The sequence below is a fragment of the Procambarus clarkii genome, unplaced genomic scaffold (assembly GCF_040958095.1).
Source record: "Procambarus clarkii isolate CNS0578487 unplaced genomic scaffold, FALCON_Pclarkii_2.0 HiC_scaffold_957, whole genome shotgun sequence".
Classification (NCBI taxonomy): domain Eukaryota; kingdom Metazoa; phylum Arthropoda; class Malacostraca; order Decapoda; family Cambaridae; genus Procambarus; species Procambarus clarkii.
In genome coordinates, this window is record NW_027189989.1 from 15,349 (window position 1) to 28,253 (window position 12,905).

Here is a 12,905-nt window from a genome sequence, read left to right on the forward strand (position 1 = left end):
TGGCTGGCTGGCTGGCCTGGCTGGCTGGCTGGCTGGCCTGCCTGGCCTGGCTGCCTGGCTGCCTGCCTGGCTGGCTGGCTGCCTGGCCTGGCTGCCTGCTGGCTGCCTGCCTGCCTGCTGGCCTGCTGGCTGCCTGGCTGGCTGGCTGGCTGCTGCCTGCCTCGCCTGCCCGCCGCCCGCCCGCCCGCGCCCGCCCGCCTGCTTGCCTTGCCTTGTCCTTGCCTTGCCTTGCCTGTCCTGTCCTGTAGTGCCTTGCCTTGCCTTGCCTTGCCTTGCCTTGCCTTGCCTTGCCTTGCCCTGCCCTGCCTCTGCCCTTGGCTGCAGCTGGCTGGCTGGCCGTAAATCAACTCTTAACAACACCATACCACACCACACCATCCACTCATCACCCATCACCCACCACCGGCCCCAGTCTCCCAGCCTCTCTTATATACCCGAGCAGGCCCTTTAAATTATTTGAATTGTTGCACTTCGGCCAATGCGGCACGATCGCTGCTGCTCAAACATATTCTGGTTCACAAGTATTATAATATATTATATTATATTATATTATATATATATATATATATATATATATATATATATAATATATATATATATATATATATATATATATATATATATATATATATATTTATTCATGAAACACATTAAAACCTTGATCATTTATTCATTCATTACGTCTAGTGAAGAATTGCTTTTGTTCATTTGTATGATTAAAAATTGATAGAATATGAATTCCTCGCTTAAAGTAAAATATAAAATATATATTGGATTTATATGATTGGTTAATATTCCAAGTGATGCTGAATATCCCCTATAATTTTGTTTTGTTTGTTTGTTGTTATGTACACATTCCAAATGAAATCAATATAAATGTTATTATTAATGTTTGAAAGTTGATTGTCTACTTGAATCTCTCTATTAAAGTGTGTGTGGCTCCGGATGGAGCCTGGTTATGGTATTTGTCGTGGTGGGTGGCAGAAGTGCTTACTTCTTCTCTGTCTTCTTTGGCAAAAGAACTGCCTGAATGTTTGGAAGAACACCTCCCTGTGCAATGGTTACGCCAGACAGAAGTTTGTTGAGTTCTTCGTCGTTGCGGATGGCCAACTGCAAGTGACGTGGGATGATACGGGTCTTCTTGTTGTCACGTGCGGCGTTACCGGCGAGCTCCAGAACTTCGGCAGCGAGGTATTCCATGACGGCTGCCAGGTAGACAGGAGCGCCAGCACCGACGCGTTCGGCGTAGTTGCCTTTACGCAGCAGACGGTGAATTCTGCCCACGGGGAACTGAAGTCCGGCCCTGCTGGAGCGAGACCTTTGACTTGCCCTTCACTTTGCCTCCTTGCCGCGTCCTGACATTGCTGCTGCTGTTGTGGGTTTGTGGTGTTTTATGCCGGCCCGCAGATCGAGCTTCGTGTTATATACCCCGCTCAGGATCAAGGGAGTCCCGCCACTGACCAATCAGCGCGCTCCGCCACGCGACCCGCTCTGAGCTGAGTCGCGAGCGGGATATAAAAGGAAAGCTCGACTCGCGCAAAAGTTCATTATTGTATCGCAACGCCAGCCAGCACGAGCATCATCATGCCACCCAAGGCATCTGGAAAGGCTGCCAAGAAGGCCGGAAAGGCCCAGAAGGCCATTGCCAAGGGCGATAAGAAAAAGAAGCGCAGGAGGAAGGAGAGCTACAGCATCTACATCTACAAAGTGCTGAAGCAGGTCCACCCCGACACTGGTATCTCTTCCAAAGCCATGTCGATCATGAACTCGTTCGTGAACGACATCTTCGAGCGCATCGCCGCCGAGGCTTCTCGCCTGGCCCACTACAACAAGCGTTCCACCATTACCAGTCGGGAGATCCAGACGGCTGTAAGGCTCCTGTTGCCCGGAGAACTGGCCAAGCACGCCGTCTCTGAGGGCACTAAGGCCGTCACCAAGTACACCTCCTCCAAGTAAACGGCTTACTTACTGCCCTGTGGTGGTGGCTTGGCCTCAAACCAACAAACTCGGCTCCATTGGAGCCACACTTTAATTTCTAAAGAGATTGTGAGTGTTAGACACCAATACTATTATAACAAAAACCTCTGTCACTGAAAGCAAATAGCTATAAAATGAGAATATTTATGAAACTGTCTGTGTGTGTTTCTCTCTCTCAGTCTCTGTCTGTCTGTCTGTCTGTCTGTCTCTGTCTTCTGTCTCTGTCTCTGCTGTCTCTCTCTCTCTCTCTCTCTCTCTCTCTCTCTCTCTCTCTCTCTCTCTCTCTCTCTCTCTCTCTCTCTCTCTCTCTCTCTCTCTCTCTCTCTCTCTCAACACACATATAAACACTCGGTATCTTTTTTTTCTAGAGATTAGAGATTCATTGTTATGTTCCACATTAGGATTACTATGCAGGCCACCCTCTTAAGGTTTGAAAATGTCAAGAAAACGGTTAATTTAAAATGTCATCTCCTAACTTAACAGATTAAGCCAGAGGACCAAAAACAGAATAAAACAGGACAGGACAGTATGTCACTTATACAAGCTGCTTTTATTTTCTAGTACAGTATGACAATTTTTTTTTTTTTTTTTTTTGGAGGGGGGGGGGGGGGGGGGAGGATCCTTGGCAGTGCATAAGAATGAAAAGCGACGGCGTTTTGTTTGTAAGAGGACAGGTTGTACTACAAATGACTTGATTTATTGATATCACGTGTACAGTGTATGTATGACACCTAAATTATTGTATTTATTTTATTTATTATATGTATAGATGAAGGTTAATTCATATGACTGATGCTAGGAATGTCTGAAATCTCCTTAGAAGGATATTTTGGCCCTGAGAAGGGCCGAGTTTGGTGTATACTAGGGTGGTCGTTTAGCTTATGCACGCTCTCCACGGATACGGCGAGCAAGCTGAATGTCCTTTGGCATGATGGTGACACGCTTGGCGTGGATGGCACAGAGGTTAGTGTCCTCGAAGAGACCGACCAGGTAAGCCTCGGATGCCTCCTGTAAAGCCATGACGGCAGACGACTGGAAGCGAAGATCGGTCTTGAAGTCCTGGGCAATCTCGCGCACCAGACGCTGGAAGGGAAGTTTCCTGATGAGCAACTCGGTGCTCTTCTGGTAACGACGGATCTCACGCAGGGCGACCGTTCCGGGCCTGTAACGGTGAGGCTTCTTCACACCCCCTGTGGCAGGAGCAGACTTGCGTGCTGCCTTGGTGGCCAGCTGCTTACGAGGAGCCTTGCCTCCCGTGGACTTGCGAGCAGTCTGCTTGGTGCGAGCCATGGTGAACAACTGTGGTTTGTGATGGCCGGCGCCGAAAAATTTTTGCTTATATACGCCGTCTCGAGGCGCTTGCTCGAGCGCCATTGGCTGCTCGACTCGCCTACGTCACCCCGTTGCCCCTCCCCTCCTTCCTCTGGCTGCAGCCAACAGGCAGCTCACCTCAAATCACTATTATCGCTGATTTTGCTCTATTTTTTGGATTTGTGCAAAAGTCATTTCACAGAGACGTGAAACAGACGAGTAGGCAACTGCAGTTTTGAAAGCGTTGTGAGAAAGCCGTGTTTCTGCTCGAGTACAAGCATAAAGTAAGGACAGGCAGGAGTTAGGAGTTGCCATGCTACTAAGTACGTCCGCTTGACGGGATATAGTCTGGGGAAATCGTGCCGAAATTTTATTATTCACACAACTTCAACACCATGACTGGACGCGGCAAGGGAGGCAAGGGACTCGGAAAGGGTGGCGCCAAGCGTCATCGTAAGGTGCTACGTGACAACATCCAGGGCATCACCAAGCCCGCTATTCGTCGCTTAGCTCGTCGTGGCGGCGTGAAGCGTATTTCGGGTCTCATCTACGAAGAGACCCGTGGCGTCCTGAAGGTGTTCCTCGAGAACGTCATCCGTGATGCTGTAACCTACACGGAACACGCCAAGAGGAAGACCGTCACTGCCATGGACGTGGTGTACGCTCTGAAGCGCCAGGGTCGTACCCTCTACGGATTCGGCGGATAAGAGCTTGGCTAATCCATCGATTCCACCCACCACCACCTCAAAACGGGACCTAATTAGGTCCCTATACTTTTTTACTGAAGGGCTTAATAGACGATAACATAAATTGTTTTGATATCAGCTAGCACATTGGGTCTTATGAAATCTATTTTTTATCCTCGCATGCTTAAAGGGACTCTGATTGGGGAGGGAGGGGTGGGGGGGGGGGGAAGGTTTGTTCCGTTATATACTAGCAGAGCAGGATCATTGGTGGTGGGGGGGGGGGGGGAGGGGGAGGAGAGAGAGAGAGAGAGAGAGAGAGAGAGAGAGAGAGATCTTTCCCAACTCTTCCTTTTTACATGAGTGAGCTACCCGTTTTATTCATTTTATCCTTCTCAGAGCTGTTTTGATAGTATCCAAATGATGGTAAATGAAAAGGGAGGACACGAATATCTACCCAGAATTCAGGACTGGCAATCGATATGCATGTTTGAGTGCGAATCTTTTTCTCTCTCAACTTAGGTATACGTTTATGTCGTACCTAAAAGCGAGAACCACACTATTGGGACAAGTATGCAAGGCCCAATTTTCCTAACAAGCACAGTTAATTTTGTTATTTTCGAACATTTCTTTCCAAATTGGTTTATCCAATTAACAGTATTATATTAAGATCATGAATTGCTGGGTTAGGTTAGGTTAGGTTAGCTTAGCTTAGGTTAGGTTAGGTTGTTAGGTTAGGTTAGCTTAGCTTGTTAGCTTAGGTTAGGTTAGGTTAGCTTAGCTTGGGTTAGCATAGGTTAGGTTAGGTTTGATTACATTTCTATGTTAGATTTAACTCAAATTCAAAACAATTGCAGTCATTCGGCTTGTTAGTCAACTTGCCTCTAATAGGGGCAATTTGTCTAACAAGACTATTTAGTTTGTGTGCATATATATATATATATATATATATATATATATATATATATATATATATATATATATATATATATATATATATATATATATATATATATATATATATATATATTATAGCTTCAAGACTCCGAACCAATATAGAAGCATCAAGAGGAAGTGCTTGTGTTATGGGCCAATAGGCCTTCTGCAGTTACTTCCATTCTTATGTTTTTATTCCCATTGGTTCGTGTTTTATCTTGTGTAAATGTCAATCACCTTCACCCAAAACTTTGGTACCATATCACCTCACCCATGTATGTGTGTATATATATATATATATATATATATAATATATATATATATATATATATATATATATATATATATATATATATATATATATATATATATATATATATATAATATACAGAGTAAATCTACCCCAAAAGTAATGATTTATTTGTCTACAAAACTAAACTCTTTTTGGAATCATATGAGGCCCCTCCACTGAGGGGGGAGGCCTGGATGTTATTGTCATGTGTATTCATGCTGCTTGCATGTCGTCGTTTATTTTGCCTTTGTTGTTTTCTTGACAGCTTTCTTTGCCTTGGGTGGTTTGGGAGATTTTGAAGCTCTCTTTATTTTGGGCTTTTTGTTCCCAACAACAAGCTGCTGCTGCTGCTGCTTCTTTTTCAAGGCTGTAGGTGGTTTGTTGCTTGTGGCGGCTTTCTTGGGAGTTACCACGGCCTTCTTTGCTGCTGTAGATGGTTTCTTGGTTGTGGTGGCTTTCTTGGGAGTTAGAACGGCCCTCTTCTCTGCTACGGCCAGCTTGAATGATCCACTAGCTCCACTTCCCTTGGTCTGAACAAGAATGCCGTCAGCCACTGCTTTCTTGAGAAATCTTCGGATGTAAATGGCGATCTTGGCAGCCTCGACTTTGTTGTTGGCAACAACGTACTTCTTGATTGCTTGTAGAGACGAGCCCTTACGGTCTTTGAGTGCTGCGACCGCGGCTAGAACCATTTGACTAGTTTTCGGGTGAGCAACCTGGACGCGAGGTTTCCTGGTGGTGGCCACCACAGCAGCAGCAGCCGCAGCCTTCTTGGTAGGCTTTGCTTCTACCATGATGATGATGAGATAACCAAGGTGATGAGAGACGCTCAGACAGTCACGGGGGAATGATGCTGCCGCCGCTTGAGCCGAACCTATTTATGTGCCGGCACGGTACAGAAGCTGCAACCTGGCAACTCGTCCACCAATCACGACGGTTGGTTTTACGGCTCCGAAACCTGGATCCCATATCTTCTCTAAAATAGAAGCATTTGTTCATGTTCTTTGTAAAAGTATCATAAAGCAGGACAGATGAGACAAATATCATAAAAACTGAAGAGCAGATGAGCACACACATGTATGTATTACAAAAGAAAATCCACAAATTCATTAGAAATTGGCAGGGTAGGCTGAGGAAGTAGGTAGATGTAAAATGTCTGTAAATGGCGAAAGAACATAAACCCAAGACTGAATAAACGATGTTAAATATCCATGCCAAGGAGACAAAAATATGTTAGGATACAATTACCATTAAGACACCACAAGAAGGTCCGTATCCTGCCGTGATGACTAAAAAGAGTTGGTTATTAGCCACAATGTGTAGGCAGTCTCATGCCAACGGCCATACCACGTTGAGAACACCGCTTCTCGTCCGATCAGCGAAGTTAAGCAACGTTGGGTTTGGTTAGTACTTGGATGGGTGACCGCCTGGGAACACCAAATGCTGTTGGCAATAATGTTTTTTGTTTTGTTTTGTTTTGTTTCGTTTGTTTTTGTTTGAATGGCTGGCTGGCTGGCTCCACGGGAAATTCACGGAGTTGTGTGGAATAAGGCCTGGTAAAATGAATTAATATGTATGTCATGTTTAAAACAAACTCGCTTAATATAGTGTGTGAGGCTTTATACAAAAACAAACAACCAAAACAAAACATGTTGTATATATATATATATATATATATATATATATATATATATATATATATATATATATATATATATATATATATATATATATATATATATATAGCTTAATCCGGGTTTGAACTCGCAACTCCAAGAATACGCATCACTTATATACACTTTACCACTGGACCACTGCAGGACACTTGATGCTGAGGTATCAATTTAATGACGTAAATGCCATTTCCACAAATAAATGATAATTTAAAAGTATTTGTATGTACAAATCTTTTCTGTTTAAAAGGCTACAATATCAGTTACTGATATAATTTGTGTTAATGTTTCTATACCCACAGGAAGGCATGTTTTTGCTTATATGTAAGGGTACGGAGAAGGAATCCACAGACCATCATTCCCCTTCCCCCCCCCCCCCCCCCCCTCCCACCTACTACCACCACCACCACCACCACCACCACCACCACCACCAATCACCACCAATCACCACCAATCACCACCAATCACCACCAATCACCACCACCACACCTAACCGAAAACCCCCTAACACATCAACCCTCCCCCCAATCAACAGGCGAAATAATAACCCTCAAATGCCTGCCTGCCTGCCTGCCTGCCAGCCAGCCAATACTAACGGTCTTCTCAGAAAGAAAATCTCTTTGTATCTGTATTACTTGATGAAATGTATGATTCTAATAATGAAAATAAATTTTGATGTCGGTTGTATGAGCATAATGACCAATATGCACATGATATGAATGAATTAAATAGTGTAGTTTTAAGTAATTAGGTTGTAGACACATTAAGCGGATATGATATTTGACGCGTCCAGAACTGGTGATTTTTGGTTTAGTTTTAAATGCACCACCACCACCACCATTGCTTCCCCAGAGCCTAATTAAGGACCGGTAAAAGGAGTCAATATGTATGTCATCTATAAAACCAAAGAATGAATAAAAAACACACACACACACACCTACATAATAGTACTAGGAAGATTGTATGGCATAAAAAAAAAAAAGTACTCCCATTGGGTCGTTTGAACTCGCGACTTCCAAAACACCAGCCACACACCTTACCACCCAGCCACCATAGAGTTGGTATAATTGTGCAACTTTAGTTATAAAAGTAAAGTTCTTATTGTCTCAAATCTTATTGTCTGTTCTATGAAAAGGCATGATGTAAATTATGTATTTTTTGAATGATTGAATTGTAGGCACATTAAGCGGATTCGATATTTGATATATCCAGAAAAGGTGATTTCTGTTCAGTTTTAAAATGCATCACCGTTAACGCTAAAGGACTGGTAAAACGACTCGATGTTTGTCATTTTTAAAATAAACACTAAAACTAGGCCCTTAACATATATAATGTTTGAATATAAATTGAATGCATATAAATACAAAGTGGGAGTGGCTGGCTGGCTGGCTGGCTGGCTGGCTGGCTGGCTGGCTGCCTGCCTGCCTGCCTGCCTGCCTGCCTGCCTGCCTGCTGCCTGGCTGGCTGGCTGGCTGGCTGCTGGCTGGCTGGCTGGCTGGCTGGCTGGCTGGCTGGCTGGCTGGCTGGCTGGCTGGCTGGCTGCCTGCCTGCCTGCCTGCCCGCCCGCCCGCCCGCCCGCCCGCCCGCCCGCCTGCTTGCCTTGCCTTGCCTTGCCTTGCCTTGCCTGTCCTGTCCTGTTATTGCCTTGCCTTGCCTTGCCTTGCCTTGCCTTGCCCTGCCCTGCCCTGCCTTGGCTGCAGCTGGCTGGCTGGCCGTAAATCAACTCTTAACAACACCACACCACACCACACCATCACTCATCACCCATCACCCACCACCGGCCCCAGTCTCCCAGCCTCTCTTATATACCCGAGCAGGCCCTTTAAATTATTTGAATTGTTGCACTTCGGCCAATGGCAGCACGATCGCTGCTGCTCAAACATATTCTGGTTCACAAGTATTATAATATATTATATTATATTATATATATATATATATATATATATATATATATATATATATATATATATATATATATATATATATATATATATATATATATATATATATATATATTATTCATGAAACACATTAAAACCTTGATCATTTATTCATTCATTACGTCTAGTGAAGAATTGCTTTTGTTCATTTGTATGATTAAAAATTGATAGAATATGAATTCCTCGCTTAAAGTAAAATATAAAATATATATTGGATTTATATGATTGGTTAATATTCCAAGTGATGCTGAATATCCCCTATAATTTTGTTTTGTTTGTTTGTTTGTTATGTACACATTCCAAATGAAATCAATATAAATGTTATTATTAATGTTTGAAAGTTGATTGTCTACTTGAATCTCTCTATTAAAGTGTGTGTGGCTCCGGATGGAGCCTGGTTATGGTATTTGTCGTGGTGGGTGGCAGAAGTGCTTACTTCTTCTCTGTCTTCTTTGGCAAAAGAACTGCCTGAATGTTTGGAAGAACACCTCCCTGTGCAATGGTTACGCCAGACAGAAGTTTGTTGAGTTCTTCGTCGTTGCGGATGGCCAACTGCAAGTGACGTGGGATGATACGGGTCTTCTTGTTGTCACGTGCGGCGTTACCGGCGAGCTCCAGAACTTCGGCAGCGAGGTATTCCATGACGGCTGCCAGGTAGACAGGAGCGCCAGCACCGACGCGTTCGGCGTAGTTGCCCTTACGCAGCAGACGGTGAATTCTGCCCACGGGGAACTGAAGTCCGGCCCTGCTGGAGCGAGACTTTGACTTGCCCTTCACTTTGCCTCCCTTGCCGCGTCCTGACATTGCTGCTGCTGTTGTGGGTTTGTGGTGTTTTATGCCGGCCCCGCAGATCGAGCTTCGTGTTATATACCCCGCTCAGGATCAAGGGAGCCCGCCACTGACCAATCAGCGCGCTCCGCCACGCGACCCGCTCTGAGCTGAGTCGCGAGCGGGATATAAAAGGAAAGCTCGCCTCGCGCAAAAGTTCATTATTGTATCGCAACGCCAGCCAGCACGAGCATCATCATGCCACCCAAGGCATCTGGAAAGGCTGCCAAGAAGGCCGGAAAGGCCCAGAAGGCCATTGCCAAGGGCGATAAGAAAAAGAAGCGCAGGAGGAAGGAGAGCTACAGCATCTACATCTACAAAGTGCTGAAGCAGGTCCACCCCGACACTGGTATCTCTTCCAAAGCCATGTCGATCATGAACTCGTTCGTGAACGACATCTTCGAGCGCATCGCCGCCGAGGCTTCTCGCCTGGCCCACTACAACAAGCGTTCCACCATTACCAGTCGGGAGATCCAGACGGCTGTAAGGCTCCTGTTGCCCGGAGAACTGGCCAAGCACGCCGTCTCTGAGGGCACTAAGGCCGTCACCAAGTACACCTCCTCCAAGTAAACGGCTTACTTACTGCCCTGTGGTGGTGGCTTGGCCTCAAACCAACAAACTCGGCTCCATTGGAGCCACACTTTAATTTCTAAAGAGATTGTGAGTGTTAGACACCAATACTATTATAACAAAAACCTCTGTCACTGAAAGCAAATAGCTATAAAATGAGAATATTTATGAAACTGTCTGTGTGTGTTTCTCTCTCTCAGTCTCTGTCTGTCTGTCTGTCTGTCTGTCTCTGTCTCTGTCTCTGTCTCTGCATGTCTGTCTCTCTCTCTCTCTCTCTCTCTCTCTCTCTCTCTCTCTCTCTCTCTCTCTCTCTCTCTCTCTCTCTCTCTCTCTCTCTCTCTCTCTCTCTCTCTCTCTCTCTCAACACACATATAAGCACTCGGTATCTTTTTTCTAGAGATTAGAGATTCATTGTTATGTTCCACATTAGGATTACTATGCAGGCCACCCTCTTAAGGTTTGAAAATGTCAAGAAAACGGTTAATTTAAAATGTCATCTCCTAACTTAACAGATTAAGCCAGAGGACCAAAAACAGAATAAAACAGGACAGGACAGTATGTCACTTATACAAGCTGCTTTTATTTCTAGTACAGTATGACAATTTTTTTTTTTTTTGGAGGGGGGGGGGGGGGGGGGGAAGGATCCTTGGCAGTGCATAAGAATGAAAAGCGACGGCGTTTTGTTTGTAAGAGGACAGGTTGTACTACAAATGACTTGATTTATTGATATCACGTGTACAGTGTATGTATGACACCTAAATTATTGTATTTATTTATTTATTATATGTATAGATGAAGGTTAATTCATATGACTGATGCTAGGAATGTCTGAAATCTCCTTAGAAGGATATTTTGGCCCTGAGAAGGGCCGAGTTTGGTGTATACTAGGGTGGTCGTTTTAGCTTATGCACGCTCTCCACGGATACGGCGAGCAAGCTGAATGTCCTTTGGCATGATGGTGACACGCTTGGCGTGGATGGCACAGAGGTTAGTGTCCTCGAAGAGACCGACCAGGTAAGCCTCGGATGCCTCCTGTAAAGCCATGACGGCAGACGACTGGAAGCGAAGATCGGTCTTGAAGTCCTGGGCAATCTCGCGCACCAGACGCTGGAAGGGAAGTTTCCTGATGAGCAACTCTGTGCTCTTCTGGTAACGACGGATCTCACGCAGGGCGACCGTTCCGGGCCTGTAACGGTGAGGCTTCTTCACGCCCCCTGTGGCAGGAGCAGACTTGCGTGCTGCCTTGGTGGCCAGCTGCTTACGAGGAGCCTTGCCTCCCGTGGACTTGCGAGCAGTCTGCTTGGTGCGAGCCATGGTGAACAACTGTGGTTTGTGATGGCCGGCGCCGAAAAATTTTTGCTTATATACGCCGTCTCGAGGCGCTTGCTCGAGCGCCATTGGCTGCTCGACTCGCCTACGTCACCCCGTTGCCCCTCCCCTCCTTCCTCTGGCTGCAGCCAACAGGCAGGCTCACCTCAATCACTATTATCGCTGATTTTGCTCTATTTTTTGGATTTGTGCAAAAGTCATTTCACAGGGACGTGAAACAGACGAGTAGGCAACTGCAGTTTTGAAAGCGTTGTGAGAAAGCCGTGTTCTACTCGACCACAAGCGTAAAGTAAGGGCAGGCAGGAGTTGCAATGCTACTAGTACGTCCGCTTGATGGGATATAGTCGGGAAATCGTGCGGGCAATTCGTCATTGGCAACGGAAGCAGCAGCACGTCGCGCTCGCAGTGAGATCTAGGCGATACGCTGTTTGAGCGCCCCCGCACCTGCAACCACCTGCCTCTGCATTATTGCAGTTACATGGGACCACCGTTTTGAGGCATCTGACATCACAACCACCACAGTGATCCAACAGCATCGATTTAACAACAGCCAGAGATGCAGAGCGCTAGTAGCACCTGTTGCTAACTTGCAAGGTCAGGGCCGCTTGGTCGGCCCAGACGAGCATACTCTCGTGGTAACCCTACCTGGGGCCACATCCTTATCACAGCCATCTTCCATCCAAGGCAACACCCAGGCAAACTGGCACACACCTCTTTTTCAGGCAACGACGGCTCTTCCTCTCGGCGTGTTCACGGTTTATGTTACAGCTCTATCAGTGATATAACGTGCAAAGATACATTACCCTAGTGGGCCAACCCGTACTGCCACCCTGAATAAAACCAGGGACAGCTGGATGGCCTAACTTACGTAATGTGTATTGCCGTGTATAGCACTCTTTCTCTCCTCTGCTAAACATTTCTTCCTCTTCAGGCCGGGACCTACCCCCTGTGCGGTGAAAGTGCAGTGGGGTATTCGTCCTTTCCTCCCAGGTGGGGTCACAGCACGTGCTTGCGCCCTGTGTCTCCCTGCCTGGCTTGTTTGCTATGCCGATCCACTGCTAGAACCTCGTGATAGTGCGAGTCAACTAGCAGTGGGGGTTGCCCTTGAGTAACACCTTCAGGACTCACGAATACTTTGTATTTGTGCCGAACCGGGTTCAATTAGCCTGCTAGGAACCCGGAATTACGCCTCTGACAACCGAGCTCCAACCCACAGCTCACGAGCACACTGACCCCCCCACTGAGCTAATGGAATCGCAGTGATTGGCACAAGACACGGGACTGTCAGTAGACAGTGAGTCACAATGGCTCACTGTCTACGGATGACCTACACTGGGAATACACCCATAGACACAGTTGACTGCAT

The 12,905-nt window shown here is 45.9% G+C and overlaps 1 non-coding gene across 1 annotated transcript; it reads left to right on the forward strand.

The window, feature by feature from the left end:
• The first annotated feature begins 6,532 nt into the window (after positions 1-6,532).
• LOC138361883 (5S ribosomal RNA) lies at positions 6,533-6,651 on the forward strand. Its single transcript, XR_011227254.1, has one exon. It is a non-coding gene; the product is annotated as a 5S ribosomal RNA (ribosomal RNA).
• Positions 6,652-12,905: the final 6,254 nt, after the last annotated feature.